This window comes from Myodes glareolus, unplaced genomic scaffold (genome assembly GCF_982192425.1).
Source record: "Myodes glareolus unplaced genomic scaffold, mMyoGla1.1 HAP1_SCAFFOLD_40, whole genome shotgun sequence".
Lineage (NCBI taxonomy): Eukaryota > Metazoa > Chordata > Mammalia > Rodentia > Cricetidae > Myodes > Myodes glareolus.
The window spans coordinates 833,904-847,500 of NW_028263216.1; positions in this window are offsets into that span (position 1 = coordinate 833,904).

Consider the following 13,597-nt stretch of genomic DNA (forward strand, 5'->3'; position numbering starts at 1 on the left):
TTAACATATGACTGGCGGCTATTGTCAAGGCCAACACTGTGGCTACACTCACTCCTCAGCCCTTCCCTGACCCGACCTGACCTGACTTGAGAAGCCACACCCCATGCCAGTCACAAGCCCCTCTTCATCTAAGTAACTAAACAGCATAAAATGTGGAATCTCTTCTCAATAAAATGCTGCTGCTGGCAGCCATTCGATGAATTCATTCTCAGATCTTGTCTTTACAACCTCTTTGGGTCACCCACCGAAAGCAGGAGTCAGGAGGTCGCTGTCCAGCAGGGTCGACTTCTTTCCAAGTTGCAGTCAGTCTGATCTCTGGGCAAAGAGAAAAGAAAGCAATTGCTTTCTACTGGAACCGTTTTAATAGTATTCTAATGAATTAATAGTCAGCTATTCCCAGCCTTATTTACCACTGGATGACCAGCAGGCACCTTCCTCTCACCACACTAGCTCCCTTGTCTCCCGGCCCCATCTGTACGTGTCACGCACAGAAGGGGAAATAAATAGATGAGCAAACAAGTAGATTTCTTGAAAAAGTAAGGAACTGGGGCTGGAGAGATGGCTCAGAGGTTAAGAGCTTCTGAGTTTGATCTGGTGATCTCTTCTGGCCTGCAGACATATATACAGAATAACTAATTAGATAGATAGATAGATAGATAGACAGACAGACAGACAGACAGACAGCTAAATGGATGAATGGATGGATGGATGAATGAGTGAATACATAAATAAAAAATGAAACAATTCACAGAATTAACCTGTCATAACAATTCGCAAAACCTCTCCAACACCCGGAAGTTGTTACATGAATCGTGAAAGGTCTGTGATAAGAAATCTTTGTGTGTGCCCCAAATTTGAAGATATTGGCTATCCTGTAAATAGATCCCTCGTTTCGGTCAATTCTGTCTGTCTGTCCACCTTGGGGGAGTATTTTGTGACGTTCACGCAGAAAGGCAGGGGAATTGTGAGTGATGTAGCACTTTCGTTCTTAGTCATTAGATGTAACTTTGCAGTAGTCCTTGGACCTTAAAGAGGTTGCTGCTGTGTGTGTTCCTTTGCACCTAATGAAATAGTGTGGCAGTTACCTACCTACTCGTTCAGTACAAATAGTCTATACTGTCAACTGACTACACTATGGCAGTGCCTGGGATTCTCTGTAGGCAAATGCAGTTCAGACTTGCTCAGTACTACCAAGTTTGAAACAGGTCATGAGGGAAGCTCTCCCAGCATGAGACAAGTTGGGCAACAGAAACCTTAACAGATGATCTCATGCATTGAGCCAAATACTTCCCTCGTTAAAGTAGGTAGGTAGGTAGGTAGGTAGGTTGTCTCCCCCACCCCCAATTCTGTTTCGGGGGTTAAGGTCTGTCTGAGAATCCTTGATCAAGGAAAGCCGATGCAAAATCCCCAGGGCAGGGTTTGAAACCACAGAGAGAGGGCGGCGTGTCGCTTACTGTTCTGCTCAGCCAGCTTTCCTCTATGGCCCAAGCTCACATGCCCAGGGATGGCACTACTTACCACCTTCCAGAGGAGTGAAACCTCCTAAATCAGTTAGCCACATGCTAGTGTCAGTGGAGTCACGTCCGGAGTATGATTTGGCTTTCGAGTATGGCTTCTTCCTTGGTTCTGTCGCCTGAAATCCTGCTTCTCTGACCCCCAGAGACACAGCCAATAAACCCTCTTGCTTTGAAAGCCAGAGGGTGAATCTAGATGCTGCTGTTGTTTACAATGAAGACCAAAGGGATGCCATCCCAGTTCCTCCCGTTTTTTCCCACCACAGGCTACACGGAATAAGCAATACTCTTGGAAGCAGGTGTGGACCATCCCGGCCCAGTAAGAAAAAGGCTCAGCTGCACCGCCGATCTTTAACTAAAAAATCTTTAAAGCTAAATCTTTAACTCAGGAAACAGATGTATGTTCTGGCCTAAGACACTTTGCTGGGCCCTAAGGGAGACTGATATGCCTCAGTCGATAAGAGTTCTTGTTCCTTCCTTCACTCCCTAGCAGCTAGCTACCTCATGTACACTCTTCTACTAAAATCTATACAAGAATCTTTACCTGTTACATCATTTAAGTAAAATTACCACTGTAGGGAAAAAGGAAGCCAGAAATATAAGCGTCATGGTTTTAAGGTTATAAAATGTGTTTTAAAAAATGTAATATTCTGCTCCAATCAGCGGTAGTTCTAAATGTTGATTAAAAATGAGACTGCATCATAATGAAGTAGACTGTGGAAAGTTACTTCAGAAGTGTTGCATCCCCAGAGTGACAGGGGCATCAGAGCGGCCGTGCTATCTATCTATCTATCTATCTATCTATCTATCTATCTATCTATCTATCTATTGCGTATACAACAGTCTACTTCCATGCATGCCCACAGAGCAGAAAAGGGCACCAGATCTCTTTCTTTCTTTCTTTCTTTCTTTCTTTCTTTCTTTCTTTCTTTCTTCCTTTCTGGAAGAGCAGCCAGGGCTCCTGACCTCTCAGCCATCTTTCCAGTCCCACTGCTGTGCCTTTACAGATGGCAAAAACAAGGAATGATGCACTGTGTGTTCCTAACAATAGAGAATGCATTGTAAGGATTTCATTTTAAAGTTGACCGCTTTAGAATGAGACTTAATGAGAAGCTAGCACGGAATCCTCTCAAAAATAATTCACCATCCACCTTATCTCAGCCCAACACAGTCTCCACCAGCATTAGACTAACTAACTAACTTAATGACCTCCAACCCTGTAGGATGTTTGGGGTCAAGTTTTGTCTGAGATTTAAAAAAAAAAATTGCCAGGCGGTGGTGGCTCACACCTTGAATCCCAGCACTCCACTTGTGAGTTTGAGGCCAGCCTGATCTCCAAGAGCTAGTTCCAGGACAGGCACCAAAAGCTACAGAGCAACCCTGTCTCGAAAATCGAAAAGAAAAAAAAAATGTGTGCTGTTCTAGAAAATGCCCTTTCCCTCTGAACACGGCCCCTCCACACAGCTCTGACAATGCGGGAAGATGCAGAGAGCCCAGTTGGTCCCTCGGCCTGATATGTCTGCCTCCGTGCATTTGCAACAGCTGTTCTGGGGCTGAGGGGTAGCTATTCATCTCTTGCCACTCAGAGTCAAATTCCCTTCAGTTTAGCCTTCCCTAGGTGCTTGTTCACTTCAGAGGACTCAGCCCTCATCCTCTGTATCATCCTGGCCTAATTTTTCAGATGACTGAGTATGAATATCCGTTCAGGAGAAGAAGGTCCATTCATGAAAAAAGTGTGCGTTCAACTAACTCCCCATGGGTGGAGGGAGTCGTGAAAAGATTTTAATGAAGCAGAGAGAGAGACATTTCTGGTTTTGGAAAGAGGAGATCCTGAATGGCTTCCTCTGTGTCATGGGACAGACTCCTGGAAAGCAAACCTCAGCTTGCACTCAGTCAGTTCAGGGAGAAATAGTTGCAAGGAGGTAAAGGCCCATGCCCGATGACATCGTCAGTCCCTTCTCTGGAAATTCTACCGTATCCCGGAGAGCTCTCAGAATCTTGTGATGTCACTTGTGTCCTAGAAACGCCAACGGTCCTCAAGACACACTCTTTCAATATCTGTAAGACTCCTCGCTTCTAGACATGTCGTCTAGACTGATGAGTTTACTTGGGAGAGAGAACGGAGATCGTGAGGAGGCCAGAGTGAGGGAAGAAGAAAGCTGGCCCCAGATCTCACAGGGAACCATGGAGAAATCAGTGGTCCTGGGAAGACAAAGTGAGTTAGTTCCCCACTAGCAGGGACTAGAGAGATTGCTGGATGTGGTGGTCTTGAGCCTTCCAGGGCTAGGGTTCAGGAACTGGGGGTTTTCTGGGATGTTTCTCTGCGTCCCTAAAGGGCCAACGCACATCCAAGATGCACAGTAGTTGATTTGACAAAGTCAGGAATTGACAAGGATGTAGCCTTTTGCTGGAGATGCTCTTCACACTGAGTGTGGAAGGGATCAGTGAGATTTCAATACCGGCACTGCACATCGCCCCCCCCCCCCCCGAACTCCTTTTTGTTGTGTACCAGTCATAATAGGAAAAGGGGAGTTGTGCTCCGCCCAAGCCTTGTTTTACCATGCTTTCTATCACAGCCATTATTAGCAGGGTTGAAGCATCAACCTAAGGTTTCTGGCATCCCAGTTATGAATGACACCCTGGTCTTCAGTCCAGTCTGAGAGCTCTTTAGAGCCAATGGATGAGAGAGTGGGACGAGATTGCAATTTTTTTTCTTGCTTCTTCTTCTTTTCTCTTTTTCCTTCCTTTCTTTTCTTTTTTTGCGTTGTTTTGTTTTGTTTTTGAAGAAAGGGTTTCTCTGTGTATCTTGGGCCGTCCTAAAACTCACTCTGTAAATCATGCTATCCTTGAACTCACAGAGATCTGTCTGCCTCTGCCTCCCTGAGTGCTGGGATGAAAGGCATGCACCCACCACCACACACCACAGCCCGGCTGAGACTGCAATTTCTGTGAGTGGATTTCCTATCTGTGAGTGGTTTTCATATCTGTGAGTTTAAGGAAAGCCCTTCATCCTTCCTTAAACTTGAGTGCAGGAATAATCCATCTCTCACTCTTCATGGGAGTGAGTGTCTGCTCTTGCATTGAGGGCTCCCCTGGGTGAACCCCAGTTCTCAGCATCTCTAGCCCAACCTGTCACACGTTGATCACACATTTGCAAACTTGGGAGTAATTTTCATCAACTATGGGACTCACTTTGTTCTGACAGGACACACACTCACAATCTCTCATCACACCCACATAGTGTAACAACTTTGTGGTTCCTCCATCATGTGCTTATTGTTGTCAGGGAACTGAAAGCCCACCAGCCAGCCTGCACCATCTTTCCTTGTTTCTCGGTTTGTTTATATATTCTCTCTCTCTCTGTTTATTTAAAAAAATATTTATTTTTATCTTATGTGCATTTGTGTTTTGATCATGGCTCTCAGGTCCCTGGAACTGGGATTACAGACAGCTGTGAGCTGCCATGTGGACATGTGGATGTGGATACCGGGAATTGAACCGAGGTCCTCTGGAAGAGCAGTCAGTGTTTAACTGGAAAACTATCTCTGCAGCCCAACATGGAGAGTCTACATAGTCCTGCCTGGAAAACATGACCTTCAGAGTTCACAGAGTTCACTTTGCCCCCTGAGTAAAGGTGTTGTGCTTCCTTTTAATGTATAGCTTGTTTTGTGTGTGTGTGTGTGTGTGTGTGTGTGTGTGTGTGAGAGAGAGAGAGAGAGAGAGAGAGAGAGAGAGAGAGAGAAAGTTTCATTATGAAATCAAAAGTCAATCAACAACAGTGAACTTTTTATTTATTGTTTGTTTGTTCATAGTTTATTTATTTATTGACAGTCAGTCCAGAATGATCCTTGTGAAAAGATATCCATCATGACTTTCCCTTTCAGGAGGGAGCTTTCTGGTAAACTATGAAGCCACAGTTTCTCAAGTGCCTGCTTCCCACAAGTCCTTTTCCCAAGGTCAGGCATTCTCTTTTGAGGAACTCTCAGGTCCTGACATTAACATATGACTGGCGGCTATTGTCAAGGCCAACACTGTGGCTACACTCACTCCTCAGCCCTTCCCTGACCCGACCTGACCTGACTTGAGAAGCCACACCCCATGCCAGTCACAAGCCCCTCTTCATCTAAGTAACTAAACAGCATAAAATGTGGAATCTCTTCTCAATAAAATGCTGCTGCTGGCAGCCATTCGATGAATTCATTCTCAGATCTTGTCTTTACAACCTCTTTGGGTCACCCACCGAAAGCAGGAGTCAGGAGGTCGCTGTCCAGCAGGGTCGACTTCTTTCCAAGTTGCAGTCAGTCTGATCTCTGGGCAAAGAGAAAAGAAAGCAATTGCTTTCTACTGGAACCGTTTTAATAGTATTCTAATGAATTAATAGTCAGCTATTCCCAGCCTTATTTACCACTGGATGACCAGCAGGCGCCTTCCTCTCACCACACTAGCCCCCTTGTCTCCCGGCCCCATCTGTACATGTCACGCACAGAAGGGGAAATAAAGAGATGAGCAAACAAGTAGACTTCTTGAAAAAGTAAGGAACTGGGGCTGGAGAGATGGCTCAGAGGTTAAGAGCATGTCCAGAGCTTCTGAGTTTGATCTGGTGATCTCTTCTGGCCTGCAGACATATATACAGAATAACTAATTAGATAGATAGATAGATAGATAGATAGATAGATAGATAGATAGATAGATAGATAGATAGACAGACAGACAGACAGACAGACAGCTAAATGGATGAATGGATGGATGAATGAATGAGTGAATACATAAATAAAAAATGAAACAATTCACAGAATTAACCTGTCATAACAATTTGCAAAACCTCTCCAACACCTGGAAGTTGTTACATGACTCGTGGAAGATCTGTGATAAGAAATCTTTGTGTGTGTGCTCCAAATTTGAAGATATTGGCTATCCTGTAAATAGATCCCTCGTTTCGGTCAAATCTGTCTGTCTGTCCACCCTGGGGGAGTATTTTGTGACGTTCACGCAGAAAGGCAGGGGAATTGCGAGTGATGTAGCACTTTCGTTCTCAGTCATTAGATGTAACTTTGCAGTAGTCCTTGGACCTTAAAGAGGTTGCTGCTGTGTGTGTTCCTTTGCACCTAATGAAATAGTGTGGCAGTTACCTACCTACTCTTTCAGTACAAATAGTCTATATTGTCAACTGACTACACGATGGCAGTGCCTGGGATTCTCTGTAGCGAATCCCTTAGGCAAATGCAGTTCAGACTTGCTCAGTACTACCAAGTTTGAAACAGGTCATGAGGGAAGCTCTCCCAGCATGAGACAAGTTGGGCAACAGAAACCTTAACAGATGATCTCATGCATTGAGCCAAATACTTCCCTCGTTAAAGTAGGTAGGTAGGTTGTCTCCCCCACCCCCAATTCTGTTTCGGGATTAAGGTCTGTCTGAGAATCCGTGATCAAGGAAAGCCAATGCAAAATCCCCAGGGCAGGGTTTGAAACCACAGAGAGAGGGCGGCGTGTCGCTTACTGTTCTGCTCAGCCAGCTTTCCTCTATGGCCCAAGCTCACATGCCCAGGGATGGCACTACTTACCACCTTCCAGAGGAGTGAAACCTCCTAAATCAGTTAGCCACATGCTAGTGTCAGTGGAGTCACGTCCGGAGTATGATTTGGCTTTCGAGTATGACTTCTTCCTTGGTTCTGTCACCCGAAATCCTACTGCTCTGACCCCCAGAGACACAGCCAATAAACCCTCTTGCTTTGAAAGCCAAAGGGTGAATCTAGATGCTGCTGTTGTTTACAATGAAGACCAAAGGGAAGTCATCCCAGTTCCTCCCGTTTTTTCCCACCACAGGCTACACGGAATAAGCAATACTCTTGGAAGCAGGTGTGGACCATCCCAGCCCAGTAAGAAAAAGGCTCAGCTGCACCGCAGAGCCTGGCACTCTCAGACAAACAACAGCTAAAGCTTTAACTCAGGAAACAGATGTATGTTCTGGCCTAAGACCCTTTACTGGGCCCTAAGGGAGACTGACATGCCTCAGTCGATATAAGAGTTCTTGTTCCTTCCTTCACTCCCTAGCAGCTAGCTACCTCAGGTACACTCTTCTACTAAAATCTATACAAGAATCTTCACCTGTTACATCATTTAAATAAAATTACCACTTGTAGGGAAAAAAGAAAGCCAGAAATATAAACGTCATGGTTTTAAGGTTTTAAAATGTGTTTTAAAAATTGTAAAATTCTGCTCCAAACAGCGGTTGTTCTAAATGTTGATTAAAAATGAGACTGCATCATAATGAAGTAGACTAGGGAAAGTTACTTCAGAAGTGTTGCATCCCCAGAGTGACAGGGGCATCAGAGCTGCCGTGCTATCTATCTATCTATCTATCTATCTATCTATCTATCTATCTATCTATCTATCTATTGCGTATACAACAGTCTACTTCCATGCATGCCCACAGAGCAGAAAAGTGCGCCACCAGATCTCTTTCTTTCTTTCTTTCTTTCTTTCTTTCTTTCTTTCTTTCTTTCTGGAAGAGCAGCCAGGGCTCCTGACCTCTCAGCCATCTCTCCAGTCCCACTGCTGTGCCTTTACAGATGGCAAAAACAAGGAATGATGCACTGTGTGTTCCTAACAATAGAGAATGCATCGTAAGGATTTCATTTTAAAGTTGACCGCTTTAGAATGAGACTTAATGAGAAGCTAGCATGGAATCCTCTCAAAAATAATTCACCATCCACCTTATCTCAGCCCAACACAGTCTCCACCAGCATTAGACTAACTAACTAACTAACTTAATGACCTCCAACCCTGTAGGATGTTTTGGGTCAAGTTTTGTCTGAGTTTTTTTTTAAAAAAAAATTGCCAGGCGGTGGTGGCTCACACCTTGAATCCCAGCACTCCACTTGTGAGTTTGAGGCCAGCCTGATCTCCAAGAGCTAGTTCCAGGACAGGCACCAAAAGCTACAGAGCAACCCTGTCTCGAAAATCAAAAAGAAAAAAAAATGTGTGCTGTTCTAGAAAATGCCCTTTCCCTCTGAACACGGCCCCTCCACACAGCTCTGACAATGCGGGAAGATGCAGAGAGCCCAGTTGGTCCCTCGGCCTGATAAGTCTGCCTCCGTGCATTTGCAACAGCTGTTCTGGGGCTGAGGGGTAGCTATTCATCTCTTGCCACTCAGAGTCAAATTCCCTTCAGTTTAGCCTTCCCTAAGTGCTTGTTCACTTCAGAGGACTCAACCCTCATCCTCCATATCATCCTGGAATAATTTGTTGGCAGGCTTTATTTCTCATATTGCTGAGTATGAATATCTGTTCATAAGAGCAAGGGCCATTTCTGAAAAAAGAATGAGTGTTCAGCCAACTCCCCATGGGTGGAGGGAGTCGTGAAAAAATTTTAATGAACCAAAGAGAGAGAAATTTCTGGTTTTGGAAAGAGGAGATACTGAATGGCTTCCTCTGTGGTGTCACGAGACAGACTCTTGGAAAGCAAACCTCAGCTTGCACTCAGTCAGTTCAGGGAGAAATAGTTGCAAGGAGGTAAAGGCCCATGCCCGATGACATCGTCAGTCCCTTCTCTGGAAACTCTACCGTATCCCGGAGAGCTCTCAGAATCTTGTGATGTCACTTGTGTCCTAGAAACGCCAACGGCCCTCAAGACACACTCTTTCAATATCTGTAAGACTCCTCGCTTCTAGACATGTCGTCTAGACTGATGAGTCTACTTGGGAGAGAGAACGGAGATCGTGAGGAGGCCAGAGTGAGGGAAGAAGAAAGCTGGCCCCAGATCTCACAGGGAACCATGGAGCAATCAGTGGTCCTGGGAAGAGAAAGTGAGTTAGTTAGTTCCCCACTAGCAGGGACTAGAGAGATTGCTGGACGTGATGGCCTTGAGCCTTCCAGGGCTAGGGTTCAGGAACTGGGGGTTTTCTGGGATGTTTGTCTGCGTCCCTAAAGATGCACGGTAGTTGATTGTACAAAGTCAGGAATTGACAAGCATGTAGCCTTTTGCTAGAGATGCTCTTCATTCACGCTGAGTGCCGAAAGGGGTCAGTGAGATTTCAATACCAGCGCTGCTTATCGCCCCCCCCCCACTCCTTTTTGTTGTGTACCAGTCATAATAGAAAAAGGGAGAGTGAGTCGTGCTCCGCCAAAGCCTGATTTTACCATGCTTTCTATCACAGCCATTAGCAGGGTTGAGGCATCAACCTAAGGTTTCTGGCTTTCCAGTTATGAATGACACACTGGTCTCCGGGTTCAACCTGAGAACTATTTAGAGACAGTGGGTGAGAGAGTGGGAAGAGACTGCCGTTTTTTTCTTTTTTCCTCTTCTTTTGTCTTTTTCCTTTCTTTTCTTTTTTTTGTGTTGTTTTGTTTTGTTTTTGAAGAAAGGGTTTCTCTGTGTATCTTGGGCCATCCTAAAACTCACTCTGTAAACCAGGCCATCCTTGAACTCAGAGAGATCTGCCTGCCTCTGCCTCCCCGAGTGCTGGGATGAAAGGCATGCCCCCACCACCACACACAGCCTGGCTGAGAACGCTCCGGGTGTCCTGGGCCGTTAGTAAGTGAGGATGGCTTTGTGTGTGTTGTGAATCTTTATGATGAATCTTTATGTCCTATGCTTCAATGACATGAGTCTGAAGCATCAAGCAAGCGAGTTTGGCACCCACCCCTAGACTACCAGGCTTCTTCTGAGAGCACATGGCTGAGGTCTCTGAATAAGGCTTAGAAAGCTTTGCCCTGGAAAGCAGGTAACGTCTGAGAGACACACACTCTAGAAAGAAGGGAGGATCGACTAATACCCACAGAGGGGGAGACTCAAGTCAGAACCCGCTCGGACAAAGTCTCATCTTTCAGTCACTTCCCGAGCCAAGGAAGAAAGGAAGGACCACAAAGATCTCTCCTTTTGTGTCCTTTGCACACTCTTCTCTCGCTCCGATGGACATTGTGATTCAAGTGGGCCTCGTCCCCCTTTTCCAAGGCATGTTCATTGTGGCTCTAGATCAAGGAATCTGATTTTTGTTGTGTGGCATACTCTATCTCCTCGTTATCTATGACTGAGAATTTTGATGTCTCACAAGTTCATCACACATTTGCAAACTTAGGAAGACCGAAATGAATTCTGCTGAAGTTTTGGGGTAATTTTTATGAACTACGGGACTCGCTTTGTTCCGACAGGACACGCACTCACAATCTCTCATCACACCCACATAGTGGAACAACTTTGCGGTTCCTCCATCATGTGCTTATCGCTGTCAGGGAACTGAAAGCCCACCAACCAGCCACCAGCACCGTCTTTCCTTGTTTCTCAGTTTGTTCGTATATCGACATGAAGCATCTCTCTCTCTCTCTCTCTCTCTCTCTCTCTCTCTCTCCCCCCCTTGGAACTAGGATTACAGACAGCTATGAGCTGCCATGTGAATAGAACCTGGGTCCTCTGGAAGAGCAGACAGTGCAGTCATTGCTGAACCGATAAACTATCTCTCCAGCCTGACATAGCCTTTAGGTACATAGCCCTGCCTGGAAAACATGAGTTTCAGAGTGCACTCTGTCCCCTGAATAAAGTTGTAGGAAATAGTGTCTATTTATCGTTTTTATTCTATTTATTGTTTTGTGGGGTTTTTTTTTTCTTTTGACAGGGTTTCTCTGAATCTGGAACATGTCCTGGAACTTGTTCTTGTAGACCAGGCTGGCAGCCTCAAACTCTGCCTCCTGAATGCTGGGGATAAAGAGGCCTGTATTTAATTAAATTAAATTAAATACAAATTAATTTAAAATTTCACTCAAGTGTTTGTGTGTGTGTGTGTGTGTGTGTGTGTGAGAGAGAGAGAGAGAGAGAGAGAGAGAGAGAGAGAGAGAGAAAGTTTCATTATGAAATCAAAAATCAATCAACAACAGTGAACTTTTTCTTTATTTGTTTCCTTACTTTATTTCTTCATTGACTTACATTGGAAGAGTTAGTCAGTACAGAATGATCAGAATGGTAGGGTATCCTTGGGAAAAGAGTAAGAAGATATCGTGAAAGTCTATCATGAAAGTAAGATGATATCATGAAGATATGTCGAAAGTCCCTTTCGAGAGGGAGAGGGAGCTTTCCGAGTCCTCCCCCCCCCCCCCCGCCCCGCCTGCTTTCCAGAAGTCCTTTCCCCAAGGTCAGACATTTTTTAGATAAGCAAGGGTCTCCATTCAACCCCTTTTGAGGAACTTCAGGCCCTGACATTAACATATGATTGGAGTCTATCGCCCACTCTTCAGCCCCTCCCTGCCCTGACAGGACCTGAGAAGCCACACCCCACCCCACCGCAGTCCACAGGCCCCTCTTTACCTCACAACTACAGCACAAAATGTGGAATCTCTTCTCCATAAAATGCTGTCTGCAGCCATTCTACAAATTCATTCTCAGATCCTGTTCTTCCAACCTCTTCGGGGGGGGGGGGTCACCCACCCAAAGCAGGAGGAGGTCTCTCTCTCTGTGTGTCCAGCAGGGAGGGACATGTTTCTTTCCATGTTTCTTCTTTTCTATGTTGCCGTCAGTCCAGATGTGCTGGTATATGGTCCCAGAGATCTCTGAACTGAGAGAGAGAGAGAGAGAGAGAGAGAGAGAGAGAGAGAATTGCTTTTTATTGGAACAGTTTTAGGGAATCTGATCAGCTATTGCGCCCAAACCTGCGCCTACCCAACATCAAATTTCATTTCAAATCAAATTCCAACATCAAATTCACAACATCAAATTCCATTTCAGTAAGATGGAGGCCAGCCAGCATATTCTTAGCCAGTTATGTTTCCAGGACAGTCAGGAGAGGAGAGGAAAGGAAGGAAGGAAGGAAGGAAGGAAGGAAGGAAGGAAGGAAGGAAATAATCGATCTAAAAGAGAGTAAGTGTTTTTTTTAAAAGTAAATTATAAAAATAAAGAATAATAAAGTAAGAAAATACATACATAAAAATACAGATAAATAAGCAAAGAAAGACTGAATAAAAGAGTGCATAAAAATAAATGAAAAAAACAGTCAATAAGTAAATCTGTCAGGCTGAGCAGATAGACAGATACAGAGATTAGATAGATAGATAGATAGATAGATAGATAGATAGATAGATAGATAGATAGATCGATGGATGACTGAAGAAATAAGTAAATGATTGAATGAATAACTAAATAAATAACTGAGAGAGAGAGAGAGAGAGAGAGAGAGAAAGAGAAAGAGAGAGAGATAAAAGTAAAGTAAGTGGAGGATAGCCAGAGAAGTAATTAAAGAAGATCTTTAAAAAGTTTACCTATCAATTCATTATAGGATGGATGGACCGATAACTAACTAACTGAATAACTAACTAGCTAAATACATGCATACATAATAAAATAAGTAGATAAATATATATCTAAGATAGATAGATAGATAGATAGATAGATAGATAGATAGATAGATAGATAAAGTAGAGGATAAGCAAGTAAACAAGATCTTTGAAAGGAATTTTTTTTGGATAACTAAATAAATAATTAAATGCACCCATAAATAAAAAATAACTAGGTAAATACAAACCTAACTATCTAAATAACTAACTAAATAGATAAATAGTAAACAACTAAAAAGTAAATAAACAAATGAATCAATCAAGAGATAGATAGATGGCTAGATAGGTAAAGAGAAAACATAGATAAACAGATAGATAGAAAATTAAAGAAAGAAAGAAATAAATGCATAAATGAATGAATAAATAACAAAAGAAATGAATGAATAAAGAAATAAATGAATGAAATGAATGAATAAATAAAGAGATAAAGAGATAAATGAATAAATGAATGAATGAATGAGTGAATAAATACATAAATACATAAATAAATGAATAAATGAATAGATAGATAAATAAATAAATGAATGAATAGATAGATAGATAAATAAATGAATAAATGATTAAATAAATAAATAAATAAATAAATAAATAAATAAATAGATAGATAGATAATAAATAAGGTGTGTGAGGGTCGGCCCGGATAAGTAAGTAAACAGTAAGTAAAGAAAACCTTTCAATTTTAGATAGCAATCTAACAAAGGAGGATGACCGATCGTTCGGCCAACTGGTCGACCTTACTTCTTTAACTTTTTAAAAAAAAAAAA